The following is a 27,255-nucleotide window of genomic DNA, read 5'->3' on the forward strand; positions in this document are numbered from 1 at the left end:
TTTCTTGATCGTTTCCTATTTTTCTTGGTGATCCGCATTGATTCTTGTGCATGTTCTTGGTGATTTTGCTGATTCGGTGATATTCTTCGTGTTATGTGGTGTTCTTGGTGGTGTAGTGTGTTGCAGTTGATCTTGACATGATTTCCGATGGTGATGCATGTTTGGAGATTTGATTTAGGTCCATGTTATGTCATGTATATCATTATATTGGTTCGGTGGTTCACATATGTATCGTGTAATGTGATTTTGTGATTGAGAGTTGAGGGTTTGTTCGACCTTGTTGTCAAGGTTGATGAATTGTATAAATATGTGGTATAGTCATGTAATTTGAGTATCGATGTTGTGTCTACATTATCAGAGAGTGGTATATGTGGTGCTTAAACAAATTTATCCTTCGGTGTGGTGTATTGAGCATAGACTGTTGCAAGGCAGACAAACGTGCTTAACCGAAACTGTCATTAGGTATAAGGAGATGCTATATTTGCAGTTCATGTAATCTGAATTGAAGTCCGAATCTTATTGTAAGGTAGTGAGCCTTACTTGAGGGTTGTAGCCTTCTGGGTTATCTTATTTTGAGTAGTGAGCTCTAGGTAGTGTCCCTGAATGCATATGCATTCCCCATTGTAATATTTACACATACTACTGCAAAGTATATCATCTTATTGTGGGTAGGTTCCCACCGTGGATTTTCCCTTAACCGAGTTTTCCATGTCAAAATCTTGGTGTTATGTGTGTTGGTGCTATTGTGTTTATCTTTATTCATGTTGCAGTTGTTTAGATATGAGATTGTGCTTAAATTGTTTAATCTAGTGAAAATTGATTCACCCCCTACTCTCAGTTTTCCTTTTTAGTTGCTGCTAATAGATATTATCAATAATGTAGCGAGTTTGAATAAAACTTGTTTTTGGGAGGAGTCGAGAATGTATATGGAGACTAAAGTCTTGGGCAAGAATATTGTAAGACAATATGCAATTTAGTGGTTTGCCAACTAGTAATTAACTCTAGATCTTGTTTAAGAATATATATATGATATTTTCTTGATTAATAAAAAGCAAGGAACAATGGATTTTGTGTAAAACTTACAATAAGTTTGGACCAACAAAATGTTAGTGAAAAAATGAGCAAGTTTGTCATATGCATGAATGCTTTGTTAGCATTTTAATTTGTCCCTTTTATGACAACAAAAAAAGAACTAATGTATAAGGACAAATCTTTCTTCAAATTAGAAGGGAAAGATTTCTTTAACAAAAAACTTAAACTTAAACCTTGTAACTCTAAACTATAGAAATAAGCCATCATTTTGGTTCTCGAGTATAAGGGCAAGGCTAATTAATACTTCTACACAAGTTGAGAGGTTTTCTTATAATCTTTTGATTTAAAGAAAATAACATATAACAACTACCAAACACTCTTTTTGGTGAAAAACAAAGACTAAAAGCATAAGTACAAAACAAGAATTTAATTAGATTGAACATGAACACAATATATGATGTGAAATGTGGAGATTTGTATAGCAACTTGCAAACCCTAAATCAATAAAGATTGAAAGCCAATGTTGGATTTCAATCTAATTGTACATAAAGAATTGATTTAATAAGTGTTTATGAGGTTATTACATACATATATCCACCTTGTAGAATGAGTAACAAAAACATCCTATTCAATTGTTATAGCTTATATATTCCATAAAGACCTTGTGTTGAGCCATTCTTAAATATGTATGATATGTATCCCTAGATCGCTATTGACGCTAGGTTCAAATTGATAATGGTTGATGTCCAATTTTTTGAACAATTGTATATAGTTTAGAGCTGCTTCCCTAAAGAAACTCATGTCTTGTTTCTAAAGGTTGAGAAATCCTCTATTAGAGGTTATGTCTCTTAAAGGTGGCACGTGATCACACATTTCCATTTTGGCAATGAATTTAGTGATAATGATTTGTCAACCTTGTATTTGGCCGGCCTTTTTTTTTATTATAAAATCAATAAAACAAGGGTGTTAACCCTATACAAACTCAAGCCGAAAATTCTACTTACAATAGGTCATGGACAAAATTATTGTCAACAAAACAAGGACCATAACAATCCACTTACAACAAACTAGTAGTACAACTAGGAACCCACCTCAAGGGTAGGTAGAAATTTCGACCACAACTCGGGGAAGAGTTTGGGAAGAGGAAGAATTACCTTTCCACCTACGACTAACTATAGTCTAGGCAATACTATTGTTTAGAATGTCGTTACAAGTGGGGTCATGAGGGGAAATCCCCTTAGAGGGTTTGTTAGCAATTGAAGTAGACTGTCGACCTTGAACCACCAAAAGTTGGAGTAGAATAGGAGCAATAGGAGTAAGTTCCATAGAGCTAGAGGAGGCCACACCAGTAGCAAGAGGTGGGGTATGATTTGGGGCTTGAGGAGGCCACACTAGAAGCAAGAGGCTCAACATCAACTTGGAAGGAGTCATTGGCTTGTGAAGAGTCAAGAAGAAGAATTGGAAGCTTGGACAATCAATTGATCACCATTAGCGTCATTCCACCAAGTAGCAATCCCTTTACAACGAAAGAGAACAATGCGTAGCTTAGTGACTAGTTGAGAAGCATCTATGACATTGAAAGGGGAGGCCCTCATAATCCAATGACTGAGTCCATGGCCTATCCCCAACCATAAGAACCACATCCCAGGGAGTGGCATAGAGATGTCAATGTCGATCCAAATGCGAGCAAAAGTAGAATGATCCATGAAGGAAGTGGTATCATCAACCTTCAAGAACTAGCCAATAGAGTTGCTAATAGCTTCACAAAAAGAATTCTCCCAAAATAAAAGGGAAGATTGGGAAGATGAACTCACATTGGACACACATTGAGCGGTTTAGAAGAGGGTTAAAAGTTGTCCAGAGTTTGGCCAAGAGAGAGTTAACTTCCGAAGCCCACAACTTGCTCAGCACCAAGGCACAATCATCAGAAGAAGCAATAAAAAAATCCTTAGCATAAGGGAAGAGCTCAATGTTACTAGTAACCAAGGCCTTCCAAGATCCATTACTCAGCGATGCAGATTTGGGAGAGAAAGCCAGAGATTAACAAATCTACACGCCAGCCTACAACGTTGGTAGAAATCCACATTTTCTACATCATCTTGGCCACAAACCACAATAGGGGAGGTCTTGGCATAAAGAAGAGGATAAGATTTGCCCTCGGGATGTTGAACATCAGCGAATCTGGGAACACGAGTAAAGCTCCACCCAGTAGTTGTAGAAAAGAGTCTTGGAGGGGGGACCTCAACACCCACAGTAGCCAGACCTAGGAGCAGGTCTACCGGGAGAATGCACGGGGGCAAAATCTCCTCACAAGTAGCAGTAAGAACTGGTGCAGGAGAACCACCAGGTAGAGCCGCAAGTAAAACCGTAAGATTTGACACAATCGAGGAAGAAGCCGCAAACCCATACCCAACCAAAGCTGCAACAACCTCCACATGAGAGACAAGCATTGGAGGAGACCCTGCATTAGTGAAGAGAGCCGAAGTAGAGGCGGGAACGATAACAGGCTTACGTGAGCGAAAGCCATCTTGAGGGATGTAAACTTAAAATGACTGTTTTATGTTTCTGTCATATCAATCCATAGGTCCTAGGGTTTCAAGCACCTAAGGTGAGGCATGGCTAACTTGGCCTCCATCACGCACTCACCTTAAAAATACCAGTTAAATTTTCTTCGACATCTGCCAAGCTACTATGTTTCAAGAGCCTCTAGTTTATGTTTGAATTTGGCTCTTTTCATTCCCATAGCTATATATATATATATCTGCTGTTAGCGAATGTCCGACCATGCAAACCAGTAGCAATGAGCAAGTTACACCAGAAATCTTTCTTAAAATGGTGGAAAATGGATCACATTTGTCTACAATAACTTCATGTTTGTGCTGCTCCGGGAGAATAAAAGTTCATTTCTCATAAGACTAGCCATTGTCTATGCTCCAACATTTTGGAAATATTTTCACCAGAGTAGAGTGAAAATTAGAACTAAAGACGATCGGGGTTTTAGAGTTAACTAAATTTTTGAGCATGAAAGAAGATTTTTGTAGCCTTTTAAATGAAACTATGGAACGCAAGTTAAAATTTGTTTTCAGGTGATGACAGGGAACATTTCAATTGCGTCAAAGTTGTTTTCTCGGTGCAAGACAATATGATAATAAAATGAACCTGAAACTTACATTGCTAAACCCTTGTCCATTTTTGATAATTCGAGAAATATACTAAACGGTTTTCATTATATGGGATATAGTAATGATAATACATGTTTCATCGGATTCTTTTTTGTGTTTGGGTAATATTGTAAACCATCATATGGTTTCTCATGAACTCAGCTTTCATGCTTTCAAGCATGTTTGGTCAGACTTTTAAAAAATAAAATAGTTACCATTTATGGCCAAATTTGAGTGCCATGTTAAGAACTAGAAGCTGTATCGTAGAAGTGTGGGTATTGATAAGTCATGCCAATCTTGCACGATCTTTACTTTTGAGTGGGATTGTAGTAAAGACCATATTTCTTGGAGGCATTTTTATCAAACAGCCTGCGTGCCTTCTATATTCTTTACATTTAAAATGCATGTCTAGTCACCCATCTGCAATTCTAATATATGATAAAAATTGACTTCTTCATGCTTTGATGAATGTTCTTACACTATTCTTAGGCATCCATTTGGGCATGCGCAGAGAGAATGCTGGCAAGGTTTGTGAAGTTTAGTTTTACACCTGCCGTTTGTATTTGCTTGAAGGTTCATAAAGTCTTTTCAACAAAAGCCATTTTATTCATATCTTGTAAATCCTGTGCACCACAAACTTCCACTTTGGCATGCATGCCGACGAGGGCACTAGAAACTACATCTGACAAAAATGCCCATTCTGTTATGCTACCATGGAAGCCATATTTTGTTTCAAAGTTTATATTTCAACACTAGCTGAGAGGATACTCGGAAAAAAATAAATAATTTATCAACATTGGTTGAATTTCAACGTCACTTCCATTAGCCTATCATGTGTACAAGTTGTCTTATCTAAAGAGATTTCAGCAAATTGTGCAACGATAACATCTAAGCCTAAGCCAGCACAGTCAAGAGTTAGATCCCAATTCATCATCACCCTCTTTCCAATTAAGTTTCTTATGCTACAGAGATGCAAGTTAGTGTGCACAGGACCAAATCCTAATAGATTCAATCAAGAAGAAAGACAAATGAAAAGAAGGTAGAGACCATGGAGTTTAAGTATCTGTCTTAAAAATAACACAATAATCAAATAGAAATAATCTATCTATAAAAAATAAAGAGTTATATATGAAAATGATATTGCACTCAAATCCAATTTAAGGGGGTTTATTTTCATTTGAGATATACCACACAAAAAGGAATGATTTAAAATCTCTTTTATTTGTTCCATATATGATTGTCACTAGCCATTGAAACATCCTATCTAGTAGATTGGCTTTTAAAATAAAAGTATATATCAATATGAGCCTTGTTGTAAAAATGATTCAAAGGTGATTATCCACAATACTAGTATTTAAATCTCATTCAAAGGTGATTACCCCAATATACTGGCTCATTTATTATACCCTTGGACCATTTCTAGAATGCGCAAAGCTCAATGAAACATCATTCACGACATTTTGGGTCCAAGGGGAACCTTTCTTGTGATTTGCAACATGTTATCTTCTTTTGTGAAGAATCATCTTGTGCTACCTTCTTGTTCCATCACATTGTGGGTTTTGTGAACCCTTGAGGCTGACACAAACCTTTGCTAGAGCTAGAGAAATGTTTTTAAGATAATTTTGTAATCCGCTAGTCCTTGGGCTATGTTTAGGCCAGTAGGTCCATCGAAATATCTTGTAATGCCCCCTGACAAGCCTAAGAGTCCTAGACATCCCAAATATGAAGGCATGCATGTAATGCAATGTAATGTTGCAAATGGTGAAATAAATAAAGTTTATAATTGCTAAGCATTTTCTTGCAGTGTTTCCGCTGTGTTGAATTGTATGCTGCATGATTGGATAGTCCTTTTTGGACACTCCATCTGTGGCTACATCAAGTGGTATTAGAGCAAGTTTCGAGTCCTTGTGGAGAAGAGGCATTCCTTGAGGTGAGAAAATCACCAACTTGAGGTAGAATGCAAGTGTTTTTGACAGATCACCAAGTGTGAGGTAGTTGAGACTTTGTAGCTAGATTGCTGAATTGAGGCAGTTGCACTCGAGCCAAAGAAGTGATGCTACCGAGGAGAGTACCTACTATGGAAAATATCAGTGATATAATGGATGCAATGTTGGAAATGATGAGAGCAATGAGAGTCTGATTGGATGCATTAGAAGAAGATAGAATAAGAATCCTAAACCCTAAATAGGAGGGAAAAAGTGATGATGAGTTAGATCAAAACTGATTTGAAGATGATTCTGGAGAAGAGGAAGAAGAAACAGATCAAGTGAAGATGATGAAAGCTATCTCGAAGATTGAAAAAAGACCTATAATTGAAATTAAAAATTATGTGGGAAACTTAAACCATGAGGAATTGATTGTCTGGATAAATGATATGGAGGAATACTTGGAATATGAAGAGATTGAAGATCCGAAAATAGTGAAATTTGCAAAAGGTAAGTTGAAAGGTCATGTTTCTTTATTGTGGAAAGGAGTCTAGTTGTCTAGGAATAGGAAAGTAAAGGAGAAAGTCACAAAATGGGATAGGATGATGACAAAATTGAAGAATCAATTCATACCCTATTGATTGTGAGTTTGAATTATTGAAGAGACAAGGGGAAATATATGAAAGAGTACATTGAAGAATTCTATGAAGTGATCATTAGGGTTGGACATAGTCAAGCAAGTAAAAAAATAGGTTGTGTGATACATCAATGGACCAAGAACAAACATTTGGGAAGAGATGAGTCTAGTGAAGATAACGACAATAGAAGAAGCATATCAATTCACACTAAAGGTGGAGGAAAAGATGAATAAGAAATATGAGTAGAGACAAAGAAGTGGAAGATTAAGATTTTAGAGAGGCAAAATACAATCGAGAGAATGGAGATCTTATGTGGAACAAAACAAGCAAGATAAACCCTACCTCGATGAAAGGAGAGATGACAATTCATACCATAGAGGAAGAAACAATAGATATTCCTATCGTAGTGATAAAGGAGGCTATAATTCCTTCTGTAATGATGGACTCTAGAGGGATGGAAGCAAATCTAAGAGGAGACCATTCAAAGGAACCTTTTCAAGTGTGGAGGTGAAGAACATCAAGCATTTGAGTGTCATCAAGGGAGTATCGATAAGAGAATTGAGAACAACGCAAGGGAAACATATGTGGAGGAAGAGCCTGTTGGATCTCCTAGTTTAGTTGAAAAACTAGAGAATGAGGAGTCATTAGTGATGAGGAGAGCTTTGTTGCAAGAAGGAACCACTGTAGAACCATTGTAAAGGAAGAATCTATTCAGGACAAGATGCAAATTAAGACACCTTCAACAAATGGACATGGCTTTTGGGTACCTAAGGGTGCTCTTTCTTCTGAAGCAAAGTTACTTGTAGAGAAGAGAATGTTATGGCACCAAAGACTTGACCACATTGGAGAAAAGGGTCTAAGGATCTTGAAAAATAGAAACCTTGTTGAAGTTTTGAATGATTGTAATCTTGATTTTGATTTCTGTGAGAATTGCACTTATGGAAAACAAAACCACGTTCAATTTTACATGAGTTCTCATAAATCTTGTGGTGTTTTGGATCTTATTCATTCTGATATGTTTGGTCTTGTAGATGTTCCTTCCATTGGAAAATCCACATATTATGTTTCATTTATTGATGATTTTAGTAGGACATGGGTATACTTTCTAAAGAGTAAATATGAAGTTTTCAGTCGTTTTAAAGAATTTAAAGCAATGGTTGAGTTGCAGATTGGAAAGAAAATTAAATGTTTGAGGACTGATAATGGTGGTGAATTTTGCTCTAATGATTTTGTAAAGACTCTGGCATTAACAAACATAAGACAACTTTGTATTCTCCATAGCAGAATGGAGTTGCAAAAAGAATGAATATGACACTGACGGTGAAGGCTAAGAGTATGTTGAGTGGTGTTGGTCTAGAGAAAAAGTTTTGGGCTAAGGTTGTTGCCACTTCTTGCTACTTGATTAACAGGTCTCCTATACCAGCTCTTGTTGATAAAATGCCTATTGAAGCATGGTCAAGTTACAAGCTTTCATTGAGACATCTTAGAGTTTTTGGTTGCTAGGCATATGCACATGTGCCAAAGGAGAAGCGAACAAAGTTGGAGAGAAAGGTTGTGAAATGTATCTTCCTTGGTTAGAGTTATGGTGTGAAAGGATACAAGCTTTGGGATCTTGTTGCACAAAAGGTAATTCATAGTAGAAGTGTTATTTTTAGAGAAATTAGGTCTCCTTTTATTACATTGTAGCCAAAACAGACTAAACAGTAAGATGTGATTCAATTCCCTTCGCCTAAAAGAGTTGAATTGAGACCACTTGATAGGAAAGAAGCTGAGGAGAGCTCATCTAGCTCTGAATCTTTAGAAGAGGAGTAAGAACCTCCAACTCGGCTTGTTCAAAGGTCTACAAGACATAAACAACCACCTCAAAGGTATTCACTCGATGATTGGAAATGTATTTTTGCTTTGAATACAAATGTGGATGAATCTAAATTGTAGAAGAGGCATTAGGTATGAATGATGCAAAATCTTATAAGATTGCTATGGAAGAAGAAATGACAGCTTTGAAAAAGAATGATACATGGAATTTTGTACCATTACTTGAAGGACGAAAACCCATTGGTTGTAAATGGGTGTTCAAGAAAATGATTGGTTCAGATGGAAGCATTGAGAAGTATAAAGCAAGGCTGGTTGCAAAAGGCTATTCTTAGGTTGAGGGTGTTGATTATGGTGAGATATTTTCTCCTGTTGCAAAAATGACATCCATTAGATTTTTGTTTTCTATAGTTGTTGCTTATGATTTAGAGGTTGAGTAAATGGATGTGAAAATTGCTTTCCTTCATGGTGATTTGGAGGAGGATATTTGTATGACCCAACCAGAGCACTATGTGGTGGAAGGTAATAGTAATTTGGTATATAAATTAAAGAAATCCTTGTATGGCCTCAAAAAGAGTCCTAGGATGTCGTACCATAAATTTGATACATATGTGTTGAGTTTGGGATTTGAATGTTTTAAATCAGATCACTGTGTTTTTTATAAATCTGACGGTGATCATTTCCTATCATTGCATTATATGTTGACGATATGTTATTCATTGGTAAAGGGAAATGTTTGATTTTAGAACTAAAGTCTTAGCTTGCTGCTAAATTTAAAATTTGAAAGATCTTGGTGCAGTGAAACACATTCTTGGGATGGAAATTAAAAGAGATATAGTGAACAAAAATCTATGGCTAGGCTAAAGTAAGTATGTTAATTCAGTTTTACGGAGGTTCAATATGTAAGATTCTAGACCATTGCATGTTCCCTTTACAGTTGGAACAAAATTATCTGTAGTCACATAAATCTATCCATTTTAATTAAATGAATATTTGCTATTTATTTGATTAATAAATCCACTAGCCAATCAGTTAATTAAATTAACATTTAATTAATTTCATCTTCAAAACATTCTTCTATTAATTAAATAAATTATTCAATATTTTAATTAATTCATTAAACCAAATTCACAATCAATTAAATAAATAAATCCTATTTATTTAATTTAATCCCCTTTCCTCTTTTAAATAAATAAATAAAACATTTATTTAAAATCATTAAATCTCCCCCCACTTGCATTCTCCTACAAATGCAAGTTGCAACCACAAATTGAAATAAATTAATTTTATTTTAATTTAAATCCTATTTTCCCTCACCCACCAAACCCACTTGCAATCCTAAATCCCCTTCTAGACCCTTCTAACCACTTTCTAATCATTCCTAATTAGCCTAATCCATTTCCTAAATATTGTCACATTCCTAAGCAACTTGGAGTCACTTTTCAAAGCCCTCAAAGTCTTTCAAAAGCATTTAATGATTTATGTGTTCAACAAGCTAACCTCTAAAGTCTTCCAAACCACTAATGGATCTTACATGACCATTAATGGCTCTTACATAACCATTTATGGTTAAATCCACTTGCTCCCATGGTTAGAGACTTTACCTCTAAAATTCAACCCTCATGTAACCCATGTGTCTCCTCAAGCATTTATTGCTTTGACCATGGTTATCCTCACTAACTCTTGCACAAGAGTTCATCCATTGGATAAAGACTTTATTCCTTGAATAATGAATTTATTCTCTCAACTCAACATTAACCTTACCTCCCAAGTATAACCTCAACTCATGTCAAACATTTAATGCTTATTCCCTCTCCTCTCAACCTATCTCTTGTTGACATATGTCATCCTGGGATTGGGTTGAAAGTCCTCACATGGATCTTAAGCTCTTTAATCCTGACCCTTGTTGAGATTACTCAATTTCAACCATCCATTGCTCCATTTTACTTATAAATAGAGCTCATTTCTTCATAATCTAGATCCTGAAAAACTTGTATGCATTTAACTTATAGTGAATTTTAGAGAGCATTTTAACATAATTACTCATATTGTCATTTTGGGCTAAAATTAATCTTAGTTCATTTCATAATATCTCATAGTTAGTTTGTTTTACACTTGCATAGCATAGTTTAAAGCATTTCAATCTTAAATTTCCATAAGACATCCATAGTGCAAAAAGATGTTGAGAGCTACACTCATTTGGAAAATTGGAGAGGAGAGGAACAAGGGAGGAGGAGCTACAAGCATGGTGGAAGGCATTTGGAGATGCCTTGTTGCATTTGTTTTATTTGTTAAATGTTCTATTTTGCTTATAGTGTCTCTCTTGATATGTCTGTTTAGAATAATCTTTGGTTGTTAACACTAATCTTTGTTTCTTGTGTTCTTGTGTGTGTTGCCATCAACCAGATTTTCTAAAATCTTTTTTGCAAAGCATCATTTGGTGAACCCGACGTGAATCGAACACCAACCATTTTGAAAACTACTAACTTTTTCATGATTTGAATTGACACACAGGTCGCGCTTTAGTGCATTCATTCACGCTCTAGCGCCTTCGAAAGTTGGTACTTTATCACTATTGTTCATAATAATAATGCTATTGTCTCTTAACTGGTGCTATTCTCAGTCTTTTAGCGCTATTGACCATTGAATAGTGCTATCATTCTTAGTTTTAGCGCTTTCAGCGCTTTGTTCGACAAGATTAATTCTGTCTAACAGAGTTCTTTTAGCGCTATTGGTTCTTTTAGCACTTTCGTGTGTTATTTAGCACTTTCCTGTTAAATAATGCTTTTGTTTCCACACAGAGTAGTGTTATTGTAACAGAGAGTTGTAAAAAAATACCTTGTAACCAAAAAAACAAAAAAAATTAGGCTTGTAGAAGCCCACCAAAGATGTGGATTTTACTAACTTGTTATCTTTTGTGCAGGTTTTGACTAACCCCATTTTTTAAGGATTTTAGAAATTAAGCTTAGGAAGTCAATTAATTTATGTTGCTAACTTTATCTTTTAAGTTAGGATAAATAAATTCACTTTCTTTTCTTAAAGTTAAAAGTCAAACTTCAAACTTCATTTTGGTGCTTAAAAATCAAACTTCAAACTTCATTTTTTGGTGCTTAAAATCAACAAGACAAACTTTGCTTTTCTTGCAAGTTAGGAAACAAAAATTCATTTTGGTGCTTAAAATCAACTTCAAACTTCATTTTTTGGTGCTTAAAAATCAACAAAATCAAATTTTATTTTCTTGCATCAACTTAAAGAAATTCACAATCAACACTTCGTTTTGGGCAAACTAAAAAGAACAAGCCATTTTTCCTTCAAGTTCAAAAACGATTTTACTTCAAGCAAGATGTGTTTTCAATTCAGTTGACCAGGATTTCAAGTTCCTAGTTTACAAAACATTTTGCCTTTGAAAGTTAAAAAGAACATCATGATTGTTGGAGCAACATCTCCAAATAGTTAGATCACATTGCAATGAAAATCAGTTAAAAAGAACATGTGTTTTTGGTGATTGACACACTCGTGCAAAGTTTGTCGAGTGGTCCTACTTCTAACACACATTATCCTCTCCCTTGACTTTCGTGGTCTTGGGTACAAGAGAAAAGTGTTAGTAACACTCAAATTTTATCTTTTTAAGAGAGGCCTGCCAAGGGACACATCACTCTTGGGAACGACCTCACGCGGTAAATCCTTCGAGCTACTATAGAAATCAGGTGTGAGTGAAAGCTGTAGCCTTGGGTATAGTTGTTCCTACAGTGTAACTTGCTGAAAGGACAAATGGGCCCCACCACAAGTTACAAGGCTCTTAAGTGAGTCACTGCAGAATGAACTTATATCCAAAAACATCAAAAATTACTAGACACCTTTTTATGTAGAAGCCCACCCGTTCTATTGATTGAGAATATTTGTGATAAATTCAGTGCTAGAGCATAGATGGTTTTGCTCCCAAGATACTCACCATACATATTTCCTTGAGTAGAAACATAGCTTTTTGAAAGGCTACTTGTAGCTTGATAAAAGTGGTGACTCCCCCATCATAGGGATCATCTATTTGTTATGCTCGTGCAAGACTTAGTATATCACATCCTTACTTGCTTCAGCGAGATTCATAAGGTATGTAGTACTAAAGTTGAAGAAATATCAAGATGTGGGCTGAAATTGTCGCAACTGGCCATTTGACCTTAGGGATAAAATGTGTTTGAAGTGTCTTCGTTTTGTGTCAGACTAGTAATAAATTGAGCCAACTTTAGGCTTTTGGAAAAACATACACAAAAACATTTCAAAAAGGGGTTAAAGAGTTCAAAGATTGGGTTGATTTAGACCCACACTTATTTGTGCCTTTTGAGGTAACATTATTGTGTTTGTGTGCTTGCTCTGTTTTCTTGTCAAAGAAGATCAAAACCAATTCAAAAACAAGTATTCATCCAACACAAATTTTCAAACACCAACATTTGGCAAAAATAAAAAACAAAGTGCAAAAAACAAAGTGTCACACCATATGACCATCCTTCACATTTTAAGAAGGAAGAATCTTCATCAACATATCAATTTGAAGAAAAGACCATTGAGCTCAAATGCTTTTATCAAAAGAAGGAAATTTTTCTATCTCAATAGACAAATATTTGTCTCATGTAGAGCCTTCTTACGTCACATGTATCTATATCTTCAAGGAAAATCTAACGAGTTTGATCAAGAGTATTTGAACCGCAGAGCTTTTACTCAATATAGAGCTTTAAATTATCATAAAAACAAGGGAGGCAAAATCAACTCTGCCTTCTTTCCAGACATTTGCATCACATATAACATAGCTTGAGAAGAACCACCAACCCCCGAAAGAGAAGAGGAAGAATTTGTCCCATTTGTAACACAGTTTTTATTGAAGTTTAAACATTCCATCCATTCTCACATTCATACATCATCAATCCATTTCAAAATCTCAAAACATAAAAAAGTCTTGTCCTAAGTTCTTTTTAGTAATTGCTTGAATAAAAAACAACACATCTATTTTTAGAATGTCTCTACATCTAGGATAAACTCATCCTAAGAGGCATTTCTACGCAGGTTAAAACTAGTATATGAGTGCATCCTCTCATTACTAGGTAGCTTGGTTTGTAACACATCTCAAACCTTGCTATACCTTATCATATCAAACATTGTCAATAAACACAAAAATCAATTCATAGAAGGACTTTGGTAACATCAACCTTTAGTGCTAGAGATCCATAGGCAAAACACTTCACCAAAAATTTATCTCTCATTCCATCATCAACTCATCATCATTTTCACCAAACTTCAACAAACAACTTTCAAAATGGCTCAAACCAGATCAAGGTCTAGACAACAAGAAATCAAAGAGGAAGAGGAGGAAAATCTCAATGAGATCCAAAAAGCCCCTGGAGGAAACACAAATGATGAAAATCCTAGTACTCCCACTCTTGAAGCAATCGAAAGGGCACAACACAACCCCCTCTTCAATCGAATTTTCGATGAAATCCTTAGGCACAATTAAGGCAAGAATCAGAACACTATAGTCGTAATGAGGGTGGAAAAGAGGTCGAGATCACTTCAGATATGACCTTCATCAAGGGAATCCCCCACCTCCTCCTCCTCCTAATGACATTGACATGTTGAGGCAACAAGTTGAGAATCTAGCCCAACAACTCCACAGTGGTGTGAAAACAACCCAGTTTTCACTTAATGATATTTGTCCCTATCCCTTTGATAGGAATCTACATATGCCACCTTTTCCACGAGGGTTTGAAACACCTAAGTTTGAAAAGTATCGGGGAAAAGGATGCCCTTGAGATCATGTCAGGGGATTTCACTGTGCTTGCCTAGAAGTGGCATATGAAGACACATATCTAATGCGTCTCTTTCCTTAGAGTTTGGGAGGGACAACCACGCAATGGTTTTGCCAACTAATAGGCAGCATTAGGACATTTGAAGAACTGGTCCAAAAATTCATTGCACATTATTCACATAACATAGAGCACGATGTCACCATGGCAGATCTGTGTAACACTAAGCAAAAACCAAGGGAGCTATTTTCAGCTTTCCTGCAACAATGGTGACAAATGTCTAGCAGACGTTCTCTTCAGTTACCTGAACGGGGGCTAGTGGAAATATTTATTTCCAACTTGAACGAAGAAATGGAATTACATCTAGACATGAAAGGCATAGAGTCTTTCAATGACATGATCACTTAGGGATTAAAATGTGAACGAGCCCTCATCAAAAAAGGGCTTATCAAGATATACAATGAACCAAAAGATGCCCCTCACCCGCGCTTCGACAGTGATAAACCTTTCTGGAATAAAAACAAAAACATCATCAATGACGGAGTTGTCGATGCAAGGACTATCAAGAGTGCACAACCTGTGGTCCGATTTGCGGGGCAAAACCCCCCTCCTAAGAACAACACTATTGCCCCCGCCAAATCAAGGACGCAATGTACCACAAGAGGAAATAAGACAACGACAACAAAATTATAAAACAAAATGTACATACACTCCCTTAGGGGAATCTATTGAAATAGTGTTACGTCAATTGGTCTCCTCACATATCGTAACTTTACCAAAGACATCTAATTATGAACCTCAGGTCAAACCTCCATGGCGGAGGGATAATGAACTTTGCGAATTCCATCAAGGGAAAGGGCACAAAACAAGTAACTATGATAGATTGAAAGATCTTGTTCAGGATCTTATTGATTGAGGAGAGATTGAAATTGAAAGACATGACCCAAAAACCATGAATAATGATCATCTTATGTTTAAAAATCCACTTCCATCACAAGATCAAAGGGGTCATTCCACTTCAGGATGAAACACAGATACGACTGATTTTATGTGAGCCACCTATAATTACAGTGTGAATCACTTGTATGATGCCAATGAACAAATTGCAACCATTACCATTAAAGATCCAAAAATACTTGCAATGTTGTTACGCGGTGTAGCAAGATCACCATTAAAGCAGCTGCACCAGGCACACCCTCCATCCCAAAGCAATATAATCTTGTGGAACAATTAGATAAGACGCTCGCACTTATATCCATCTTAGAGCTTTTACGCCTATCCCCATCTCATAAAATAATCTTGGATCAAGCTCTCCAAGAGGCATCAGTCCCTGCCAATGTAAATACAGATCAATTTCAAGCTATGGTTAGTAGTCTGAGGTCATCACCATGTCTCACTTTCTCTGAAAGTGACAATACATCCTTCCAACAACCTCATAATGCCTCACTCCATATTGAAGGATTTATCAACCAACACAGGATCAAGTGAATCTTGATCGACAGTGGAGCAGGCCTAAATATCTATACACTACAATTGGTCACAACATTGGGATATGTAGTTGAATCAGTGGATCCCCGTAAAAAGATAACAATAAAAGCCTATGATGATGCGGAGTGTCAGAAGGAGCAGTTGTGTTACCAATCCGAGTGGGCCCAGTGGTGAAGTACATCATATGTCAATTTCTGGACCTTCCTTTGCCGTATAATTTGTTGTCAGGAAGACCTTGGTTACACGCCATGCAAGCCGTTCCATCCACCTATCACCAGTGTATCAAGTTCCCGCATAACGATGTAGAAATTACAATCCTAGGTGATGCAAATCCATTTGCATATTGTAACAATATCAACCATCGGCCAGAGATTATAGTTCCCAACAATAGAGAAGCTATCCCATCTACATCATATATTAGTCCAGCCTCTCTTTCCAGTTCAAACACCACTATACCCAAATGAGAGAAGCTAAAGATGAAAATGACAGAGCAAGGTCTTGGGGAGTACAATCTAAGCCAACTCTTTTGTGTTGGGCAACTACCCACTTACCCTAGAACTCATGGTAAACCTCAAAGGTTGCTTCAAGCACCACTGCTCAAGCCATCATGCACTTTGGCACCTTTTATCCTTGGAAAGAGTTAGGAAGAGGAGACCAGAGATGAGGACTTAGTAGAATGGATCTATAAAGACCCTAAGCTAAGCTTCCCATAGATCAATATGGCAAATGCCTCCTCATTATGCAAAGAATGGGCTATGATGGTCAGAGTGCTTTACGACCTTGTAAGCAAGGACAATATGAGCCATTACAACCTAAATTAAAGCCTAAAGATAACACTGGATTACACTTTCAAAAGGAGACTCTTCCTAAGCTCAAATTAAAAGGGAAACCCAGCAAACCTCTATATCAGCCGAAAACTCTAAAGAGGTCACGTATGATTATATGAGCAACACCAAGCACCACACCAACTGCCCCAATGAGGCTAAGAATCCCAACAATACCATTCACAACACCAATTATCCCACCAATCAAACCAACCACTCCATCAACAACAACAATCACATCAAAAACACCATTAGTAGTATCAGAACCCCCAACAGTATCGACAACACTGACAATTCCATCAGAAGCAGCAGATTCAACAATGCCGATACTCCTAGTATCAGATTCACTGATACCAATAATCCTTCCTGCAGCACCAACCATTCCATCTCTGAAGGTCCATCAACCAATCACACCTGCCGTGTTTAACTCAAAGGATATCTCGGTTTGGTATAGTAATCGGATGTTGGAAAGCGACTCAGAAACTAACTCACATGAGTGGGAATTTGATTCCGTATAGCTCAATACTTCAGATGAGGAAGACGCATCACTACCTCCACCTCACAAAGAAATCCCTGTTTACGGAGAAGCACAGATAAAAACCTCTTGGGTTACTGAATTGGAAACACTTTCCACAGACCCTACGTCACATCCTATGCCCGATTCTGACAGGGAGAGTACCATCAACGACCTTCACCATAACATCTTAACCCTCACTAACACATCTTATGAACTTAACCTGAATGATGAGGTAATGCCCATTATCCATCTTGAACTCATCGAATGGAACCAACCTAATCCCCCGTGCCTTGACCAATTCCAAAACGATGAGGCGATCATTGACTTTTTGGAACTACGGGATAACATACCAAGCGGGGATCACAAAGCTGGATTCACCATTGAACTTAATAGCTATTGGTAAACAGATTTGCATTTCCTTATTTGTTTAATCTTCAAGCACTGCGGGTCATAGAAAGGTAGACAAAATTTCTACCAAACAATTGGAAAATCATTATATTGATTAACCTCTGAATTAAGGTATAGCTCCCTCTAGTAAATATTCGTTCGGCTCCAAATTACATACAATCAATAGATTGCTTTTCACCAGAAAGAACTTAAAGGCAATTGCATACACCAATCAATACAAAATGAATGCAAGCACTGATCCATATATAACTTTTTATATAAAGCTGACAGACTTCATACAAACACTAACACAAAATGAAAATTTTATAAAGATGAAATTTGCCAATAGTTTTCTACACACATAGAAAGTATAACAACCCCTTCTTCGAAATAGATTTACACATAAATCAAACTTCAAATATCAAACACACAGATTTGAAACCGAAAATAGCTGTTAACAAGATTTTGCATTCATCGATGGTCATCCACTTTCTACATACACAAAATATTTTTAGCCAATATTAAAGATAGTCTTTTCAAAAACTTAGTGAACCTGTTCAAAGTCATTACAAAACATATTTATAGGTCACCAGACCCAATAGTTCCTTTTAACCAAAGTAAAATTAACTCGTAAGAGTTAATAGAAAGCAACCCTAACTGTATAACCGAAACTAAGGAAAATAACTAGACTCGCTAGCAAACAACTGCCGGCAGTGCTATTCATGTCGTCTGCTTAGTTTCGGTGTGATCGCTCGGGTTGGTGTCTTGAATAGACACCATCACCACCTTCGCCGCGCTCCACTCTCGATGCACTTTTGAAAACTCCTGGATTACAATTACGTGTGGCAAACTGATATGAATTACTCTCTGCTTCCAGAGCTCCTTCTTTCTCTTCACCATCTGCACTTTATCTCTGTGGGAATCCAGGTGATTGAGACAAACAGTGAGCATCGATTCCACTTTAGAGATCCTCGTAAAGTCTTGCACGGACAAAGATTTCTCCATCTTGATTTGTTTGATGTGGCTGCTAAACTGGTTAATCATCTCCGTAGTGTCTTCCAGGGTTTCACTATCTTCTTTAAGTAATTGGACATCCACACAGTGTAAGTCCTTCTGCATGGTCGCCCTTAAGACCATTAATTCGCCACGCAGATTGGCCGAATCATCATAACCCTGTTCAATAATTTGGTTGCGCCACTCAATACTCTCCTTACAAATAAACATTACATTTTCATTTAATCCTGACCCTTGATTCTCAGCAAGAAAGTTCATTAGACCATAACGCTGAATATCACGCATCTGTTTTGAAATCACAGCCCACTTAGATTTCTCCTTATGCCACGAGACTAAGTCGGAGTCCAATGCTTTGGTGACCTCATTGGCATATTTGAAAATCTGGACCAAATCCGTTGTGTAATTAGTTGCCTGATGCATGATCGAGGTGAGCCATTATGAGAAAACCTCAACAATCATCCTGTTTCGTTGAACTTCATCCAAGAATTTTTGATTGCTAGGTGATTTTGGACTAAATGGTCTTGAATGTTGGGACAATGGTAATGGGCTATTCTGCAAAGCATGAATATACTGGGCCATTTGTGTTAAACTTTGTTTCAACTTAGCTTTGTCTCTCTTGTCCTTCCAAGTACGGGAGATAATTCGTTTAGTCGAAGTCTCCAGATGCTTCACATCTACGGCTCTGGTTCCGACCCCCAAATCAATTCGTTCAATAGCGTAGTCTGCTTTTGAAGCCGTAGTAGCGTCTTTGTTGAACCCGGGTCTAGCAATGTCTATAGTCCAATGCTTCATGCTCTCGTCAAAATCAATCATAGCCTTTGTTTTTAACTTTTTGGGCTTTGTAGACCTTCCCAGACATTTACTCACAACGTCCTCCATTGATACTGAAATTGGAACCACATTCCTTTTCCTAGTAATTGAATCACTTAACCATTTTGGTGCTAGAGTCAGTTCTTTTGAAGGCATGGGTGGAAATCCTGTTGAGGATGGTGGTGTGGCATGGTCTATATGAGACTGAATTTCGAGTGTCCCTGGGTCCTGGAAAATAGTATCTATGTCAATTGAAACCTTGTCTGCTTCGGAAACAGGGGATGCCATCTTGCACAGTGTTTCTTCTATGTCCAAATCCAGAATGAGATGAGAAGCCGACGGCTAGAAACTCTTCTTGGACCTTGACCTGGTCACTCGACCATAAATAGAAAGCTCAACGCCGATGTCAAGTTTCTCTTCTTTATTCCTTGCTTGTCCTTTTCCTACATTAGAAACAGGAATGTTAGTCAAAATATAAGTTTTACTTCTTGTACTCCTCTTTCCACTTTTGCTTCTTGAACTGGTTGCTTGTGTCGGATGAAATCGGCAACTCCTAAGCCAATTTTCCGTCCTGTGCATTACATTGAAGGTGCATGTCTGAATACTATCCCCCATCTTCTTGCTCCAATCCACTTCTAGAAGAGGTTCATCATGGACCTGCTTCATAAACTCTGAATCAAGTATGTCTTCATCATCGGTGGTGACACCCGAGGTATCCATTGGCAATTTCATGTCATGAATTTGTTTCAAAGTTAATCTAGACCAACTCCTTCTCTGTACTTCAAATTCATCCTGGCAACCCTCCCAATAATCCTCCAACTGAGGAACATGCTGATCAGGTACCATCTTCTTCACATACTGAGCAATAAAACCCTTACTATCAAAGTTATCCCTTTTCACAAAGGTCCTCAAATGAAACCTTTTAAATTCCAGTTCAAGATTTAGTGCATCAGAGACTGACCTACAACTATAATGGCCTAAATCAATGGGAAAAATCCCACTTGTGTCGGAGTCCTCACCATAATATTTTGCGACATAAGCAAGCTGTCTAGAAACTTTGATCAAAATGCAGGAGTCTGAAACGTACCTGGGTAGTCTAAAGCGTTCACCTTTAAATCCTCCAACTCTTAGGTAAGTGAAGTGGCTGAACTGTATAAAGAAACTGCCATATATGTTAACAAGATCAACTGCTTCTGCAGACATTCTTCTATGCAAGTTACCCTATAATTCAAAGGTTAGCCTTCCAACGAAAACATCATTCCAACAGAGATAATCATCAACATGCCCTTTCAAAGTCAGACTAGGATGATACTCATAAATTCTCATGCCTTGAACCCATTTTACATGAGACAACCCAGACCATTCTCTCACACAGGCAAGCATATATAACAGATAGGATGACATATAAAAATTAGGCATTCCTAGATAATTACTCAAACCTTCATGTAACCTTTCTGCAATGACAGTTCCCTAGTCGATGAACCGATTTCTATCCAGAGTGACCTGGATGAAGAAATACATCCAGTCCTCCCAGTAAAAAGAGTGGGAATTACCCTTTACCTTGCTCAATAGTATTACCAAGTCTCGGATTGCAGGAATTAAATGTTCACGGGTTAAAGGTCTCAACAGCCTCGAGCCCCCTTTTTGGAATTTTAGGAGCCAATTTCGTGCAATAACAGTTCTATAATACTGCTTTTTCTCAGAGAAAAATCCATAGGATTTACCAATGGTCCAATCTTCATAGGGTTCCCGGTGTGAAATACCCATGGCTGCCATTACTGTTTGTCTATCAATGGACAACAAGACTTCACCATCATTTTTCCTTATGCATCTATTACCCTTGTCATAATGATTCATACATTCTAAGACTAACTCAGGGCAAGGAGCAGCTGTGGGAAAGGTGACTGCTTCTAATAATCCGCTCTGTGCTACATCTCTCATCATGGGGTCTGTGGCTGAATTCCTTACTCTTTCTAGAAAAAACATCTAAATCTAGCTGAACTAACGCTGTATCACCTAACTCTGGTAAAGAGCTTACAAGGGAAGATGAGCTCATCAATTTTGGCAAAATAGGTCTCATGTTTAGTTTGTGGTTTTCCCCAATTAATCCCAGACAAAGAAGGAAAGTGGAAATAGAAACAAGCAGCTAACAAAATACCCAGATCTTTTAAAACAAATTGCAGTAATTTAGAAAGTTGTTGAACATACCTTCCTTTGTACTCTGTAAACCTCTATCGCAGCCTATTTCTCCCACTTCGAAAAATCCGTCTCAAAATCTTCTCAAGAAAATAATAATCCCAATGAGACAACTACTCAGTTTTAAAGTCAAGAAAATCTTACCCATCATTACTAAAAGCTGCCTTCATTACTCCTCGTTTATGTGACCTTACTTTGAAATGATTGCACTGAAGCATGCCTTAAATGTTAAGTCACTTCACTTCTGACACAGCGGATCCTCACACATACTTGCCATAAATGGCATATTTCAAATCATTGAAGAAAGAATATTCCTCCCCTCGGCGACCGTTTATCATGTTTTAAAAGTCCGCGCCGTCACCACGTGGCAAGTCACATGTCTTCCAAGAAACCTATACATAAAACTCCGACCCTTGCGAAACCATCGCAACACAACACTAACATGACAAATCTTGAACTTTGAACCTTGAACCAAAAAGGTTCAAGTTCAAGGTTCAGAGAATGCAAAATGCCGACAAGGACTAGTAAGACTGAAAATCGCGTGGGAGGAAAAACATTCAAAACAACACCCATTGAACTTTGAACCTTGAACCAAAAAGGTTCAAGTTCAAGGTTCAAGTTCAACGCAGTGAAACTTAACAATGACCGAATTACATGAGCAAAATTTTAAACAAATTTCTTGACCAATAAATTAGATAAGCATTACTTCAAACAAGGACACATATGGAATGGAAATTTTATATGGGCCCAACAATAGCACAACATACTTTGGGGTGGATGCCAAACCTTTCAGCTGCAAAAATATAACAATAAAACATGGATCTTCCAATGAAAATCACACTGTGGCACTATTTGATCCCAAAAAAGTAAAAAGAAAGAGCGTATCCAATGGTGAAAACCTCTCCGAGGCACCTGAGGATGAAAGGTTTGACATCCTCCCCTCTAGTACAAATCAGTAACGATTAATGATCCTTATCGAGGAAACAAAAGAATTCAACGTGGGGACTCCTGAAACTCCTCACCACATACATCTAGCATCTCTTTTAACTCTAGAGGAATAGCCTAAGTTTGTCGAATTCTTCCAAAAGTGTCAGATCAACTTTGCATGGTCATATGCAGACATGATTGGGCTTGATCCTAATTTAGTCATGCATCGCCTCACTGTAGGAGAAGGAGCTAAGCCTGTCAAACAAAAGCTTCACAAGATACACCCTCAGATTGCGGTGCTATTCAAAGCAGAACTTAAGAAGCTCTTAGATGTTGGTTTCATCCGACCAATCGATTGTGCAGATTGGATCTCTAACATTGTACCTGTCAGCAAACCAAATGGGGGCATCCGTATCTGTACTGACTTCAGAGATCTAAACAAGGCATTTCCTAAAGATGACTTCCCCCTACCAAACATTGACATGATCATGGACCTAACAGCAGGACATGTCATGCTTTCTCTTATGGATGGCTTTTTTCAGGGTACAAGCAGATAAAGATCACACTAGAGGATCAACATAAGACAACCTTCACATGTCCATGGGGAACATACTGTTGGAATGTAATGCCTTTCAGTCTAAAGAATGCAGGGGCAACCTATCAAAGAGCAATGACCACCATCTTTCATAATATGATGCATACCATAATGGAAGATTATGTCGATGACTTATTGGCAAAATAATTAACAAGAGAAGGTCATCTTGCAATATTACATAAAATCTTTGATAGACTAGAACAATATCATGTTCGACTCAACCCAAAGAAATGTGTCTTTGGAGTAACCTTATGGAAGCTTCTAGGATAAATTATCTCCAGCAAAGGCATTGAGGTCGACCCAACAAATGTCAAAGCAATCATGGACATGTCACCTCCACGGAACATCAGTCAGCTAAGGATACTACAAGGGCGGCTACAATCCATCCGAAGATTCATTGCACAACTAGTAGATAAGTGTCACCCCTTTAGACACCCGTTACACAAAAACATTCGCTTTCAATGGGATGCCAGATGCCAGCAAGCATTCCAAATGCTTAAAGATTATCTCATGAATACACCATTGCTAATCCCACCAGATCCAAGTAGACCTCTATTGCTCTATATTTCAGCAACAAATACGGCATTGGGAGTACTACTAGCACAACATAATCTAGAAGAGAAAGAGTGTGTTGTATACTACATCTCTCGCACATTGGTCGGCTATGAAATAAATTATACACCTATTGAGTGAGCTTTGTTAGCAGTAATCTTGGCAACCACTAAACTGAGGCACTACCTGTTAACACATAAAGTACAACTCATGGCAAATATTGATCCACTAAAGTACTTACTTAGCAAAGCAGCATTGACAGGCCACTTGGCCAAATGGGTGATGATTCTAAGTGAATTTGACATCAAGTATGTGGACCGTAAGGCTATCAAGGGCCAAGTTATTGCAGATCAGTTGGCCGATGCACCTCTCATAGGCAATCATCCTCTCATTTCCAATTTTCTAGATGAAGAGATCTTCATGATCACAACAACACAAACATGGAAACTATACTTTGATGGTTCATATACTAGGCATGGTTCGGGGGCAGACATTCTGTTTATCACACCTCAAGGTGACAGTATCCCGAAGTCTTATAGGCTAACTTTTTCGTGCACAAACAACATAGTTGAGTATGAGGCTTTGATCATAGGACTCCGACTAGCTGTACAATGGAAGTTAAAAGAGCTACAAGTATATGGCGATTCCCAACTCGTCATCCAACAAGTCACAAACGAATATCAGACCAAGGATAATAAACTCATACCGTACAAGCAAATGGTGGACAATTTAAAAGCATCATTTATGACTATCACTTTTGAGTAGATACCCAAAGATCAGAATCCAGCTGCTGACGCTATGACTACCATTGCATCTCTCCTAGATCTTCCACATAATTCAACACGCTACGAGTTCTTGGTAGAACAACTTTGGATTCCCGCTTATGATATCCCTGAATCTGAGATGATATGTCGCCTTGTTAGTTCCGAATCCCCATGGTATGGTGAATTCTACACCTACCTTCGTGATCACACACTTCCTACTAACCAATCGAATAACCAATCCAAAACCTTCATTCGCCAAACCGCTCGATATACCATCATTGCTAAAACCCTATACCGACGTAGTCTTGATGGTACTCTCCTTCGATGTCTGGAACAAGATGAGATAACAAAGGCCTTGGAAGAGGTACATGAAGGAATTTGTGGGACTCATTCAAGTGGTCCTTCCTTAGCAAAGAAGATCATGCATGTTGGATACTATTGGCCGTCCATAGAAAAAGACTCCTACTATTTTGTCAAAAAATGCAAGAAATGCCAAGTTCATGGAGACCTGATACATGCACCCGCACAAGAATCACAAGCAATCACAATACCATGGCCCTTTTGTCAATGGGGATTGGACCTTGTGGGTAAAATTCATCCATCTTCATCCAACGACCACAAATTCATTATTACCGCCACCAAATACTTCACAAAGTGGATTGAAGCTGTTCCACTTACCCAAGTCACTGGCAAGCAGATCGCCTTATTCATCCTTAATTACATCATCTACTGGTATGGTGTACCCATGTCCATCATCACAGATAACGACCTTCCTTTCAAAAATCAGGATGTCCGTGAGCTCTGTGAGAAATTTCACATCCAACACCGCTTTTCCACTCCCTATTAAACATAAGGAAATGGTCAGGCCGAAGCATCGAACAAGAACATATTAAGAATTCTCAAGAAGATAGTCAATGATGCTAGCCGTGATTGGCACGTTCAATTAAATCCAACACTATGGGCATATCAAACTAGCATTCGAACCCCTACAGGCGCAACTCCCTACTCACTGGTCTATGGCATAGAAGCTATCTTACCGATTGAGGTCGAGATACCATCTCTATGGGTTTCCTTGCATAATCTGATAGATGATGAAGCATACCGAGTCTCCCATCTTCAAGACTTGGAACTACTTGATGAAAGGCGACAAGCTACATACAACCACCTCAAGGCCTATCAACAACGCATGAGAAGAAGCTATAATCATCGAGTTAGACCTCGTACATTTGAGGTAGGTGATCTTGTTCTCAGAGAGAATCCTCATAACCAGCCAAACATAGAACATTAGGGAAAGTTTGAATCAAACTGGCTGGGTCCATATGTTATCACTGCTGTATTTGGGTCCGGGGCATATTAGTTGGCTACTTCAGAAGGAGAACCACTAGCAGATGCGATCAACAACATGCACCTCAAACGGTTTCATACATAAGCTGTATAGAGCATCAGGCTCTCATACATATCGGAAAAACACCAAAAAAATTCAGATAAATTTTCCTGAAGAAAATACAAAAAAATCAAAATAGTAAAGGAAAATCACGCATCTAAACGATGAACAACCACTCCGATGGCACCTTGGGTAAGTGCGATGGTGAAAAAATGGCAAATAGGCGCCACTCATAAAGGCTATGGCTCCATTGTCTTTCAGACTTTTTGCAATCATATTCATTGCATACACTCATCCATCAGTCAAACCATTACTTGTTATTGATCTGCAATCAAGGATAGTACTTCATGCGTCTTGCATCCCACTTTTTCATAGTCATGTCTAAATTGGGGGCAATGCCTTTAACCTATTTGATGGAAGTGGATTTCTGCATTACTTGTGATTCATTGAGTTCTTCATTCAAAACTATCTCACAAAATCTAAAAACATTCAAAACTGTCTCACAAAATCCAAAAACATTCAAAAATGTCTCACAAAAATCCAAAAACATCATAAGACATCAAAATCAATCAAAAACCTTGCAACGCATACAAAATCCTTTGTACATACGCATCGAAACAGACATCAAACAAATATTTTGAACTACTCAAATGACGATGACTTATCAACTCAACCAAACAATCATCATCGACACACAAACTGTCTTCACAAGGATGCATCCTTCCTTACCCAAGACAAAGACATGATAACCTTTTCTTTGACAAGAAAATTTTGTTTAAGCTATCAAGTACTTGGTCAGTTTGATAACGTTATTTATTCATTTATATCAGGTTCCTACGCTACTCCGGGATATCCACAAGTGATTAGAGTAGTCAGGATGGTTCCTAAGCATTGTTTGTTTATCTTCTGCCAATTATTCCAATGAAGTTCTGGGGCATGTACTAATGGTGTCTATGTGGGAAGTTCACTAAGCTACGCGATCTTATGCAAAATACAGTCATGGATCACTATGGATTACTGACTATAGTGTATACCTCGACTATATGAGCATGAACCATTATGGAGGATCCATATTCTTTATTTATTTATTTATGTTGCTTGCTTGCAGGTACAATGCTCCAAACTTGGTTCCTACTGCCTCGTCCAAGATTGATACTACCATTGCTCAATGATGAAAACTAAAAGCACTATGGATCATCATTTCATCTCATTTGTATATATTGCATTCCGTTGCATATCACCCATCCATTCATTATTCATATTTATGGTTTTTTTAATGCAAGTGTGAACAAGGTAAAAATGATAAGTTATTTAATAATCAATCGGTCTTGGATACAATCATGATAGAGTTCTCTGGTACATCATCAGTGCATCATACCAATTCTCACCAACTTGCATTCATCTATCATAAACGCATGATATCATCATTTGATTACA

Source organism: Cryptomeria japonica, chromosome 3 (assembly GCF_030272615.1).
Source record: "Cryptomeria japonica chromosome 3, Sugi_1.0, whole genome shotgun sequence".
In the NCBI taxonomy this organism is placed as follows: domain Eukaryota; kingdom Viridiplantae; phylum Streptophyta; class Pinopsida; order Cupressales; family Cupressaceae; genus Cryptomeria; species Cryptomeria japonica.